This window comes from Amblyraja radiata, chromosome 4 (assembly GCF_010909765.2).
Source record: "Amblyraja radiata isolate CabotCenter1 chromosome 4, sAmbRad1.1.pri, whole genome shotgun sequence".
Taxonomy (NCBI): Eukaryota; Metazoa; Chordata; class Chondrichthyes; order Rajiformes; family Rajidae; genus Amblyraja; species Amblyraja radiata.
In genome coordinates, this window is record NC_045959.1 from 77183361 (window position 1) to 77196951 (window position 13591).

General features: G+C 42.5%; 1 protein-coding gene across 6 annotated transcripts in view; it reads left to right on the forward strand.

The window, feature by feature from the left end:
* chd7 (chromodomain helicase DNA binding protein 7) overlaps positions 1 to 13591 on the forward strand; it is a 230020-nt gene that overhangs the window by 34371 nt on the left and 182058 nt on the right. The window lies entirely within an intron of this gene.

Below are 13591 nucleotides of genomic sequence, written 5' to 3' on the forward strand. Positions count from 1 at the left end.
CAGACAATAAGGAAGTTGGCTTCACCTGCAACAGTATTCAACAATATTCTTGGTCTGTATTTTGTATTCATGCAATTGTCTCATTGCTCCTGTCTCTTTTATGGCCAGAAGTAAAGCTAGCCTTTTAAGGCTTAAAATTGTAGTTCATAATAGATGTTTTACTAATTGACTGTTGAATCCTCTTAACTGAACTTCGTTTTTAGCTTTCCTGGCAATTATCCCTTGCTCAACCAATTCTGAAATTTATTTCTATTTTGCTACGGAGCCTGTTATTTGTTCCCTTAATTTCTTTCCCATCTCGGTTTCTGGTTGTACTTCAATTTCATTATTCTTGTAGGTATCTTTGGTGCTTATTTTCCCCAGAAATAGATTGATAATTACTCCCATTCCAATATTCCCTGTCCTTTGAAACATTTCTGAGCATCATAACCCATGAGTAGGGTTCAATGACCTTCTGTTAGATTATCCCACCTATTCCAGCTGTTTGGGTTTGTATCACCTATATTACCAATGTTCCATTTGTCAATGTCATCAATGACATTATTTTTCCCATGCCCAGTCATTCTCATTTTAATTTGCCCTATCTCTTTAACAAATTGGTTGTTTCAATCTGCAGCTTCTTCATCTAACACATGATGCAGCATAAGAATCACATTATTACTCAAGATACCTCAAGGGTTGTATTTGTATCTTTTTTACTAACTTGCAATAGTCTAAGGCTTATTGCCTTGGTGTCGAGTGAACTGTCAACAGGAGGAGTTTGGCTGAATAAGAAGGTGCAATCTGTGCAGAACTTACAGTGCCCTCCGTAATGTTTAGGACAAAGACCCATCGTTTGTTTATTTGCCTCCGTGCTCCACAATTTGAGATTTGTAATAGAAAGAAATCACATGTGTTTAAAGTGCAAATTGTCAGATTTTAATAAAGGCCATTTTTATACATTTTGGTTTCACCATGAAGAAATTACAGCAGTGTTTATACATCGTTCCCCCCCCCATTTCAGGGCACCATAATGTTTGGGACACAGCAATGCCATGTAAATGAAAACAGGGAATTACAGACCAGTTAGTCTAACATCGGTAGTGGGGAAACTGCTAGAGTCAGTTATTAAAGATGGGATAGCAGCACATTTGGAAAGTGGTGAAATCATTGGACAAAGTCAGCATGGATTTACGAAAGGTAAATCATGTCTGACGAATCTTATAGAATTTTTCGAGGATGTAACTAGTAGCTTGGATAGGGGAGAACCAGTGGATGTGGTTTATCTAGACTTCCAGAAGGCTTTCGACAAGGTCCCACATAAGAGATTAGTATACAAACTTAAAACACACGGCATTGGGGGTTCAGTATTGATGTGGATAGAGAACTGGCTGGCAAACAGGAAGCAAAGAGTAGTAAACGGGTCCTTTTCACAATGGCGGGCAGTGACTAGTGGGGTACCGCAAGGCTCAGTGCTGGGACCCCAGCTATTTACAATATATATTAATGATCTGGATGAGCAATGGAATTGAAGGCAATATCTCCAAGTTTGCGGATGACACTAAGCTGGGGGACAGTGTTAGCTGTGAGGAGGATGCTAGGAGACTGCAAGGTGACTTGGATAGGCTGGGTGAGTGGGCAAATGTTTGGCAGATGCAGTATAATGTGGATAAATGTGAGGTTATCCATTTTGGTGGCAAAAACAGTAAAGCAGACTATTATCTAAATGGTGGCCGAATAGGAAAAGGGGAGATGCAGCGAGACCTGGGTGTCATGGTACACCAGTCATTGAAAGTAGGCATGCAGGTGCAGCAGGCAGTGAAGAAAGCGAATGGTATGTTAGCTTTCATAGCAAAAGGATTTGAGTATAGGAGCAGGGAGGTTCTACTGCAGTTGTACAGGGTCTTGGTGAGACCACACCTGGAGTATTGCGTACAGTTTTGGTCTCCAAATCTGAGGAAGGACATTATTGCCATAGAGGGAGTGCAGAGAAGGTTCACCAGACTGATTCCTGGGATGTCAGGACTGTCTTATGAAGAAAGACTGGATAGACTTGGTTTATACTCTCTAGAATTTAGGAGATTGAGAGGGGATCTTATAGAAACTTACAAAATTCTTAAGGGGTTGGACAGGCTAGATGCAGGAAGATTGTTCCTGATGTTGGGGAAGTCCAGGACAAGAGGTCACAGCTTAAGGATAAGGGGGAAATCCTTTAAAACCGAGATGAGAAAAACTTTTTTCACACAGAGAGTGGTGAATCTCTGGAACTCTCTGCCACAGAGGGTAGTTGAGGCCAGTTCATTGGCTAAATTTAAGAGGGAGTTAGATGTGGCCCTTGTGGCTAAGGGGATCAGAGGGTATGGAGAGAAGGCAGGTACGGGATACTGAGTTGGATGATCAGCCATGATCATATTGAATGGCGGTGCAGGCTCGAAGGGCCGAATGGCCTACTCCTGCACCTAATTTCTATGTTCTATGTTTCTATGAAAGTAGGCATGTTTAGTATTTTGTTGCATATCCTTTGCATGCAATGACTGCTTGGAGTCTGTGATTCATGGACATCACCAGTTGCTGGGTGTCTTCTCTGGTGATGCTCTGCCAGGCCTGTATTGCAGCCATCTATCGCTTATGCTTGTTTTGGGGGCTAGTCACCTTCAGTTTTCTCTTCAGCATATAAAAGGCATGCTCAATTGTGTTCAGATCGGGTGATTGACGGCCACTCATGAATTTACCATATTTTAGCTTTGAAAAATTCCTTTGTTGCTTTAGCAGTATGTTTGGGATCATTGTCTCTTCAGTAGAATGAACCGCCGGCCAATGAGTTTTGAGGCATTTGTTTGAACTTGAGCAGATCGGATGTGTCTATACACTTCAGAATTCATTATGCTACTACCATCAGCAGTTTTATCGTCAATGAAGATCATTTTTTTATATTACAAATCTCAAATTGTGGAGTACAGAGGCAAATAAATAAATGATGGCTTTGTCCCAAACATTATGGAGGCAAATAAATAAATGACGGGTCTTTGTCCCAAATATTATGGAGGGCACTGCACCTCGTGGTGGATTTTTTGTGCTACATTCCATACTTAGCAATTGGTCTCTTCTAATCTTGCGTTTCATGGCATTTAGCACTTTTATGCCATAAAGAGAACTTGTTCGCTCCTTTACCTGCTTTCAAATAATGATCTTTTTATGTCGTCATTTAATAGCTTATTCAGTTACCAGCTCTGTTTTACCTTGCCTGAAACTTCCTATCAAATTAATTTGTTATACCTTCTCTCTGCTAGTTTTATAAAATTGTCTTCAGAGTAACCTCTTTGGCTTCTTGTTAGGACTTAAAGTATTGAGAAGCTTCTTATTTTATTTTTCCAATACTGTGGGAGGAATAACTAGAATGGGCAGCTTCTCTTGGCTTTATTTGGACGACAAAATGTCAATTTTAGTTCTTGGAATACTGCAATGTTCTTGAATGTTTGGGAGTTATTGTTGCCTAAAACTTTATGAGGAACATTGCCGTTTAAAAAAAATTGTTGAATATGCTTTGAAAATGTTTAATCTTTGTATTTTAAACAACATTCATTGATCGTCTTGATGCAAAAATAAAATTAAGCATTAGTGGTGCCTGCAAAAACCACATTGCACAAGTGCAATCTGCTGTAGTGAGTATTTTCCTGACATCTAGTACTTTCACTTGAATGTTCAGAGCATAATTTGGTGGGTTGTTTTAAGAAATGAACACCCCTAAGAAAGAAAAATGCCCTCTCATAATTGGTTGAAAACTCAAATCCATTTATGATATACTGTACATTTTTGTTATTTGTTTTCCAAACAATGAGTTACTTGTGCATCTGTTAAGCATAAATAACTACTTAATCCAATGCCTTTGTTCTTTGAGATTTGGTTAGCTTTGGATATCATTGAACCTTTTTTAAGTAGGCGCAATGGGCTCCTCTTGTTTATTACTGTTTCTAATGCTGATTTGCAGTATGGACTTAACTGAATTTGATTTTCAGTGGCTTTGTTCTAATTAAAATACGTTAGTTGTATTGCCACAATCTAATTGTAATTTTATATAATGCTAAATACTTATTTTAACGTTGTGACCCGTTTCATTAATATTTTACCGTTACACAAATATCATTGGACTTGAATGTTAGAACTTTAATCGCAACATTAAATATTTGGCAGTTTTTGTAATTTTTTTGCTGTTGTGTTAGATGCTGTTTTTAAGAAAAGCTTTGCAATAGTAGCAGAAAATTCTGGAAATACAACCAGTGGTGATGTTCTATTGGATCCATGAAGAGTTAAAAGTCAAAGGAAGTTTCTCATGCTGAGAAGAGGGAGGGTTGAAGACATTAGAGGTCACAACAGTAATAGAGTGGGTTCTTGAGTGACATAAATGCTATTGGTGCCATTTTAGATGCATTGGTGAAGACATGAAATATATTGATTGCAGGTGGTCTCTGGAAAAAATATAAATGGAGATGAATGTGAACAAAGAAATGTTGGAACACTGAACATTTCAGAACAGAGTAGTGAATGAAAATCTAACAAGTACTAGAAATGCTCAGAAAATCAGGCAGCATCAGTGGGGGAAGGAAATTGATTTAACATTACAGGTTGATGACCTTGCATTAGAACCAAATTGAATAAGGGTCCCGACCCAAAATGTTGCCTGTCCATGTTTTCCAGACGTTGCCTGATCCACTGAGTTACATCAGCATTTTGTGTTTTTTTTAAAGCCACAACTGCAGTTCCTTGTGTCTCGATTAGAATTCAGCTTTCATGATGTAAGAAAGGCCATTGAATAGGCTATCTTTCCAGTTTGTACCAGAACTAGTCTGTTCCTATGCAACCTGTAATGTTAATTAGGTTGAAGATAGGCACAAAAAGCTGGAGTGACTCAGCGGGACAGGCAGCATCTCTGGAGAGAAGGAATGGGTGACGTTTCGGGTCGAGGCGGTTCTTCTCTCTCAATGGACCTGTTGAATATTTCGAGCATTTTCTGTTTCAGATTTCAAGCAACTTAAATTTGTTGTTTTTAATATTAAAATCTGTTAATAAATTGAATCTGGCGAAATTCTACTGAAGCAGAACATCAACCTCTCCTTGTCGCTTGGCACATTGGCCAAATATTTGTGTTGCTACCAAATCATACACTACCCATCAAAGACACAAAGGCAACAAAATGAGAATTGTGTTTTCTGGCGCACGAGGTGCTTGCTTGTTATGGTGAGTTGGTTTGTTGTACCCAGTGATTGGCAAGAGAAATGACTGTGCATTGAATTTAACTTGCATCTTAGGATGGTAATAATTACATTAGCTCATACCAAATTTTGAATTATTTTAAGAGATTACATTTTGTTTTATGTGGTGTCCATCCACGTAATGCCATTGTTTGGAAGAGTAGCGATTGTTGCTATATGAATGAATATGGAAACTATATAGTCAAAACAATTCTGCTCATGAAAGCAATATTGTAAGTAGTAACTCCTTAAAGTGCTTTGAATGATTAAAAATAAATCTGCCCATCATTGAACAGTGTCACAGATCATTAGTGATGCCATCCTGAGGATAGTATCTCTGACCAGAAAGCTAAGGAAGCAACCTATGAAGAAGGTGCATGGTTTGCAGAAATGTATTGACAAAGTGAAAGTGAGAAATGGCAGGTAAATTATTGTTTGAGAAAATGAGAGATGATGCACTTTAACAGGAAGAATATATTTTTTTTTAAAGATCTGTCAAAGGCTTAAAATTGTTATTTGACAGCTTTCTTGGTGTGTTAATTAATGGCACGGTGGCACAGCGGTTGAGTTGCTGCTTTACAACACCAGAGATGAGGGTTAGATCATGACTACGGGTGCTGACTGTACAGAGTTTGTATGTTCTCCCCGTGATTGAAGGCTGGTAAATCCCCAGGGCCTGATGGTCTGCATCCCAGGGTACTTAAGGAAGTGGCTCTAGAAATTGTGGATGCATTGGTGATCATTTTCCAATGTTCTGTAAATTCAGGAACAGTTCATAGAAACATAGAAAATAGGTGCAGGAGGAGGCCATTCGGCCCTTCGAGCCAGCACCGCCATTCATTGTGATCATGGCTGATCGTCCCCTATCAATAACCCGTGCCTGCCTTCTCCCCATATCCCTTGATTCCACTAGCCCCTAGAGCTCGTGGGGGACCTGGGGGAAGAAGAAGCCATCACTGCCGGCCCGCGGCCAACTTCTACCGCGGGCCCGGCGTGAACTTACCATCACCCCTGGAGGGGAGCTTCGACCGCCAACCCTGCGGTCTGCGGTGCTTCTGGCTGCGGCGCGGCGGGGACTTTAAATCTTCAGCCGCCGGCCTGCGGCCTACACCAACTTAAAGCCGCGGTCTCCGGTGGGGAAGAGCCGACTCTGGACTTACCTGGACTTGTACCTTGTCCTTTTACCATCTGGACGCCCGCAGCAACGGCTGCGGAGGGTTGAGGTCCCGACCACGGGGGAAAATGGAGGAGGACTGGCCAAATTGTGTGCCTTCCACCACAGTGATGAATGTTGTGGTGGATGTTTATGTTAAATTTTTATTGTGTTTTTGTGTGTGTTCTTTATAATTGTACCGCTGCTGACATATTCATTTCACTTGCACTTATGTGCAATGTGACAAATAAACCGTATTGTATTGTAACTCTCTCTTAAATCCATCCAGTGATTTGGCCTCCACTGCCCTCGGTGGCAGGGAATTCCATAAATTCGCAACTCTCTGGGTGAAATGTTTTTTTCTCACCTCAGTCTTAAATTACCTCCCCTTTATTCTAATACTGTGGCCCCTGGTTCTGGACTCGCCCAACATTGGGAAAATTTTTCCTGCAACTAGCTTGTCCAGTCCTTTTATAATTTTATATGTTTCTATAAGATATCCCCTCATCCTTCTAAACTCCAGTGAATACAAGCCTAGTCTTTTCAATCTTTCCTCATATGACAGTCCAGCCATCCCAGGGATCAATCTCGTGAACTTAAGCTGCACTGCCTCAATCACAAGGATGTCCTTCCTCAAATTAGGAGACCAAAACTGTACACAATACTGTGTGATTGGAGGGTAGCTAATGTTATCCCACATTTTAAGGAAGGTGGGAGAGAGAAAACGGAATTATAGACCAGTTAGTCGGACATCGGTGGTGGGGAAGATGCTGGAGTCATTTATAAAAGATGAAATAGCGGCATATTTGGATAGCAGTATCAGGATCGGTTCGAGTCAGCATGGATTTATGAGGGGGAAATCATGCTTGACTAATCTTCTGGATTTTTTTGAGGGTGTAACTAGGAAAATGGGCATGGGAGAGCCAGTGGATGTAGTGTACCTGGACTTTCAGAAAACATTTGATAAGGTCCCACATGGGAGATTAGTGGGCAAAATTAGAGCACATCGTATTGGGGGAAGGGTTTTGACATGGATAGAACATTGGTTGGCAGACGGGAAACAGAGTAGGGATTAACGGGTCCTTTTCAGAATGGCAGGCAGTGACTAGTGGGGTACCGCAAAGCTCCGTGCTAGGACCGCAGCTATTTACAATATACATTAATGATTTAGATGAAGGGATAAAAAGTGCCATTAGCAAAATTGCAGATGACACAAAGCTGGGTGGCATTGTGAACTGTGAGGAGGATGCTATGAGGATGCAGGGTGACTTGGACAGGTTTGGTGAGTGGGCAGATGCATGGCAGATGCTGTTTAATGTGGATAAATGTGAGGCAAGAACAGGAAGGCAGATTATTATCTGAATGGTGTCGTTAGGAAAAAGGAAAGTACAATGAGATCTGGGTATCCTTGTTCATCAGTCACAAAGTAAGCATGCGGGTACAGCAGGCAGTGAAGAAAGCTAATGGCATGTTGGCCTTTATAACAAGAGGAGGAGTATAGGAGCAAAAAGGTCCTTCTGCAGTTGGAAGGACATTCTTGCTATTGAGGGAGTGCAGCGTAGGTTCACGAGGTTAATTCCCAGGGTGGCGGGACTGTTATATGTTGATAGAATGTAGCGGCTGGACTTGTGTACTCTGGAATTTAGAAGGATGAGAGGGAATCTTATTGAAACATATAAGATCATTCTGGGATTGGAAACGCTGGAGGCAGGATGTTGGGTACTGAAGGTGGATGATCACCCATGATCACTATGAGTGGTGGTGCTGGCTCGAGGTGCCAAATGGCCTACTCCTGCTCCTATTGTCTATTGTCTAAAACACATTTGAATCTCAAAGTTCAAACATCAACGAAACAGGAAAGGTGTGCACGTGCATGCAGCTTAATTTAAAATCAATAGAAAGTCATATTAAATCAGTCGGTAGGACAGATGTTTTCTGACCGTTATTTTCTTCTGCATGTGGGATTTCTTATTTTGGTGCAGGTTATTGGAGTGACTGGTTTAGGCATGTGTTAATTTCTCACTGTCTTCAAAAAGTTTCTTAATTGAAAAAATTTACAATCTTTCTAATAATTAAATGTTAACAGTTTTGTTGTACTGTCAAGAGTAACTTCCATTTTACAATTCAACAATATGTTAATTTTAATTAATGTTGTGCATTGAAATGTCCTATTTCAATGATAAGTGAAGTGAGCCACTTAGTGAATTTGAGATACTATAATCCTATAATATGGTAAAATTCTGAATTTATATATTTTATTTTCTAATCTTTTACTTTAGTGATGCCTATGCACGCTCAGAATGAGCAGTATTGGGTGTCTGTTTTTTTTAAGTAGTTTAGTAGTTTGTTTCGTTTTGTGAATCCGTTGCAGAATGGGTTTTTGAAATTATCCTATTTTTAAAATGGTTTAGACCTAATTCTCTTTTACAGGGCTCAAAATGAACGGTTGCCCGGTTTCCAATGGCCACCTAAAGTCCCGCCGGGCAACCTAAAAGCCGTGTCATTTTGCCCGGCTTGGCCCCCCTCTTTATCCCTCTCTCTGTCACTCTCTGTCTCCGCCCGGCATCCGTTTCCGGATCTCCACTCTCTGGCCGCTCCTCATCCGCTGGCATGGCCTGCACATGCGCACTAGCACGGCCAGCACATCCTCCCCCTGCACATGCGCACAACCACAGCCAGCACATTAGCAGCCGCCCTGCACATGTGCACTACCACGGCCACTGGTCGGCGGCGGGCACTTTCTCCCTCCCTTTGCATTGTGGGAGATCTGGCCCCCATTGCTGTCCGGTCGCCGCCTCGCCGCGACCGCTGAAACCCAACGCAGAATCACTCCCTCGAGCTGGAGTAACTCCCTGGAGTAACTCTTGCTTCTTGGTTTCCTAATCCTCCAAATATATTCCGAATGGAATTTAAACTGGAGGTGGTGTAGGGTGGATTTAAGCAAAAAAGGGTTCTTGGGGGGAAAAAGAGCGACCTTAAATTTAGTTGCGTCTGGTTGGATAACTATGACAGGGTGAAGACTATTCCATGCTTTAATTGTGTGGGGGCACTGCATGGAGCAGCCAGCATCTCTGGATAGAATAAATTGGGTGACATTTTGGGTAGAGACCCTTCTTTAGACTCCCTCTGGTTCTAGTGTATTTAGTTTAATTTTAAGATACAGCGCGGAAACAGGCCCTTCAGCGATTCCACCGATTCCACGCCGATCACCCCTACACTAGTTCTATCCCACACATTAGCGACGTGAGTCAAGAGTGTTTTATTCTTTATATATTTCGGGGAGCCCCGACTTGCGCCCCAGCAGCAACCGCTCACGGATCAGCCCTCCTAATCCAAAGGCACCTAGTGGCGTTCTCTGCGGCTTTGCTTGCGGATTGAATGGCCCTCTTCTTCGCCAGCCCCGTAATGCCCAACTGGTTGAGGACTTTGCAGAGTGAGCGTCTTGCAAAGCCTCTACAGCCCACCTCTATGGGCTCAGCCGTTGTCCTGGCACATGGTGGAGACCAGTTCCTGGTACTTTGAGCATTTCCTCTCATTAGCCTCTTCAATACGCTCTTCCCTGGACACTGGCACTGTATATACACACGCACATGCACACACTCTCATGGGATTAATAAAGTTCTATCGTATAGTATCGTGTGTGTGTAGGAAGGAACTGCAGATGCTGGTTTAAACCAAAGATAGACACACAAATCTGGAGTAACTGAACAGGTCAGACAATCTCTGGACAAAAGGAAAATATAACGTTTTAGGTTGGGTCTGAAAAAGGTTCCTGCACATCTTTGGAATGTGGAAGGAAACGAGCACCCCGAGAAAACCCATGCGATCAAAGGGAAAATGAGCAAACTCCATACAGACAGCACCCATATTCAGGATCAATTCCGGGTCTCTGGCACTTTTAGGCAGCAACTTTATGTCCAATGTACTGCCCCATAGTCTTGAACTGAATTAAAATATACAGTAGTTTTAAAGGGGGACATAGCGTGACTTCGAGATTTAAGACTGAAAATGGATCGTTTTTTTTAGTAACCAAAGTTATCAACCTATAATTGTGTGTTGGAAAACTAAATATAGTGGCACAACTGGTAGACTTGCTGTTTTACACACCAGAGATCTGTGTTCGATCCTGTCCTCAGGCATTATCTGTGTTGAATTTGCACATTCTCTCGGCAAGCATGTGGGTTTCCTCCCACATCCCAAAGACGCATTGGCTTTGTAGGTTAACTTGTCTCTGTAAAATTGCCCCTAATGTGCAGGGAGTGGGTGAGGATAGTGGGATAACAGAACTTGTGTGAATGGTGGTAGACAAAGCTGGAGAAAATCAGCGGGTGAGGCAGCATCAATGGAGCAAAGGAATAGGCGATGTTTCGGGTCGAGACCCTTCTGACTGATGTCGGGGGGGGGGGGGGGGGGGGAAAGAAAGGAAGAGGCTGAGACAGTAGGCTGTGGCAGAGCTGGGAATGGGAGTGGAAGGAGGGAGAAAGCAAGGACTACCTGAAATTGGAGAAGCCAATGTTCATATCGCTGGGATGTAAGCTACCCAAACGAAATATGAGGTGCTGTTTCTCGAATTTACGGTGGGCCTCACTCTGGCCATGTAGGAGGCCCAGGACAGAAAGGTCAGATTCGGAATGGGAAGGGGAGTTGAAATGCTGAGCCACCCGTGTGATTGATCAGCATGTTGTTGTGCGAAGCGATTGCCAAGCCTGCGTTTGGTCTCACCGAGGTTGATCATACGCTGAATAATCCAACCACATTTTTGTTTGGAAGTGGAAAGAAATAATAGATATTGCATTCATTGCAACGTGTAAAAAGAGTTGAGATACTGTTTTGTAATTTTGCTGCATGTCATTGTGGTATATATCATGTCTTGATTGGTGAATATGTTTAGTTTGACTTTATTTGAAGCAGAGATAATATGTGAATGCTTCATTGAGCGTAATTCCGACTGGTATTACGCACTTCGTCCGAGCACATTATCGCACGCGTCAGGCAAGCCGTCTTAAATGACCACATAAACTGTCATTTGGCAACCGTAGAAGTTGCCTAGGTTGCCCGGCTGGCATCAGAGAAAAAAAGTTAAGTGAGAGCTCTGTTTTATATATTTTTCTCCATTCGAAGAATATCTGTATGTTGTGAGTTTTATTAATAATAATAATAATAAAAAAAACTTTATTGATCCCCACAGGGAAATTCGGATGTCTAGAAGTCCCCAACCAACTAACCCGCACATTCTAAACGAAAGCAGACAGAAAATACATAAAATACAATGTGGACAATACCTGAGAGCAATAAATACTTAAAAAGACCAATAATTAACAATGCAAAAACGCATCCCCCTACAGTATTATAAAATCTAATGGCTGCAGGGGTGAAGGATCTCCTGAACCGATCCGTGCCCTGGGATGGTTCAGTGCCCTGGGATGGTTCAGGTCCTATCTGGCAGACAGAACCATGTGTGTAAGCCTTGCTGGTTTTGAATCCTCCTCCGCTCCTCTGTCATATGGGGTTCCACAGGGCTCAATTTTAGGGCTCCTGCTTTTCTCACTACCTACTTCCTCTGGGTTCCATTCTTAGAAGGCATGGCATCTCTTTTCACTGTTATGCCGATGATAGCCAATTATATATGCCGCTGAGGAAGGAAGACGCCTTTTCTGTAAAATCACTTCTGTCATGTCTTGAGGACATTAAGTCCTGGATGGCCCTAAACTTTCTAGGACTTAATTAAAAGAAGACAGGTGATATTGTTTGGCCCTAATGGCTGCCGTGAACCTCCCCTTGTTGACTTGGGTCCACTGGCACGGTACGTGAAGCCAACAGTTTTAAACCTGGGTTTTAGGATGGACAGTGATTTTAAATTAGATCATCAAATAGGCCCAGTGGTTAAGTCAAGCTTCTTTCACCTAAGGAAGCTGGCAAAGGTGAAGCCCATTCTCGAGCGGCAGCATTTTGAAACAGTAATCCATGCCTTTATTACATCTAGGCTGGATTACTGTAACGCACTCTATTTTGGAGTTGCACGATCTTCACTGGCTCGTCTCCAGTTAGTTCAAAATGCTGCCGCTCGCCTTTTAACTGGAACTCGAAAGAGGGAGCACATAACGCCAATTCTGGCCTCCCTCCACTGGCTCCCGGTGCACTTTCGAGTTCATTTTAAAATTATTTTATTTGTTTTTAAATCTCTAAATGGGCTCGCCCCGCCTTACCTCTCTGAGCTGCTTCATCCCTACGCTCATGCCCGGTGCCTCAGGTCAGCTGATCAGCTTGTCCTGGAGGTACCGAGGTCTAAGCGGAAGCTCAGAGGGGATAGAGCCTTCTCTGTTGCTGCTCCGGCACTCTGGAACACCTTGCCGTTGCACATCAGACGGGCCCCCTCACTGTCCATCTTCAAAACCAGTATTAAGACACATTTATATTCCTTGGCTTTCGACACTGCTTGAGACTTTGCTCCTGTTTTTAGTGCTTTTAATGTTTTTTAATTTTTATTGTTTTTAGTCCTTCGTTTAAGGTTTTTTATTGTCATGTAATAATTTCTTGTCCATGATCAGTCATGTACAGCACTTTGTTGCAACTGTGGTTGTTTTAAAGTGCTCTATAAATAAAGTTATTATTATTATCATTATTACAACGCAGGGGGAGGAGCCGGTTGTTGTTCCGAGTGCTCTTTTGACTCTCCAGAATTACATGGAGGGGGTGCCTGGGGTTTTCCAGGATGACCTGCACCTTGCGCCTCATACGCCTCTCAAGCACATCCATCCCAGAGTCCACTCTCTCCTCCAGCACTGAGCTAGCCTGTTTTACCAGTTTGTCAAGCTTCTTGTTGTTTTTCGCACTGATGCTGTTGCCCCAGCAGACAACAGCGTAAAAAATGACACTTGCAACCACAGTATTGTGTAACATGTACAGCATATCATTACGCGCATTGAAGGATTTGAGCCTTCTGAGGAAAAATAGTTTGCTCTGGCCTTTTTTGTAGAGGGCGTCAGAGTTGACAGACTAGTCCAGTTTGTTATCAATGTGCACTCCAAAATATTTGTATGTCTGCACCACCTCAATGTCAGCCCCTGCAGCGTTGACCGGCTGAAGGGGGAGCTTGGACCTGCCAAAGTTAACCACCATCTCTTTAGTCTTGGTTGTATTCAGGATGAGACAGTTCTCTTTACTCCAGGCACAGAAGGCACTGGTCAAGTCCCTGTATTCCTCCTCCTGC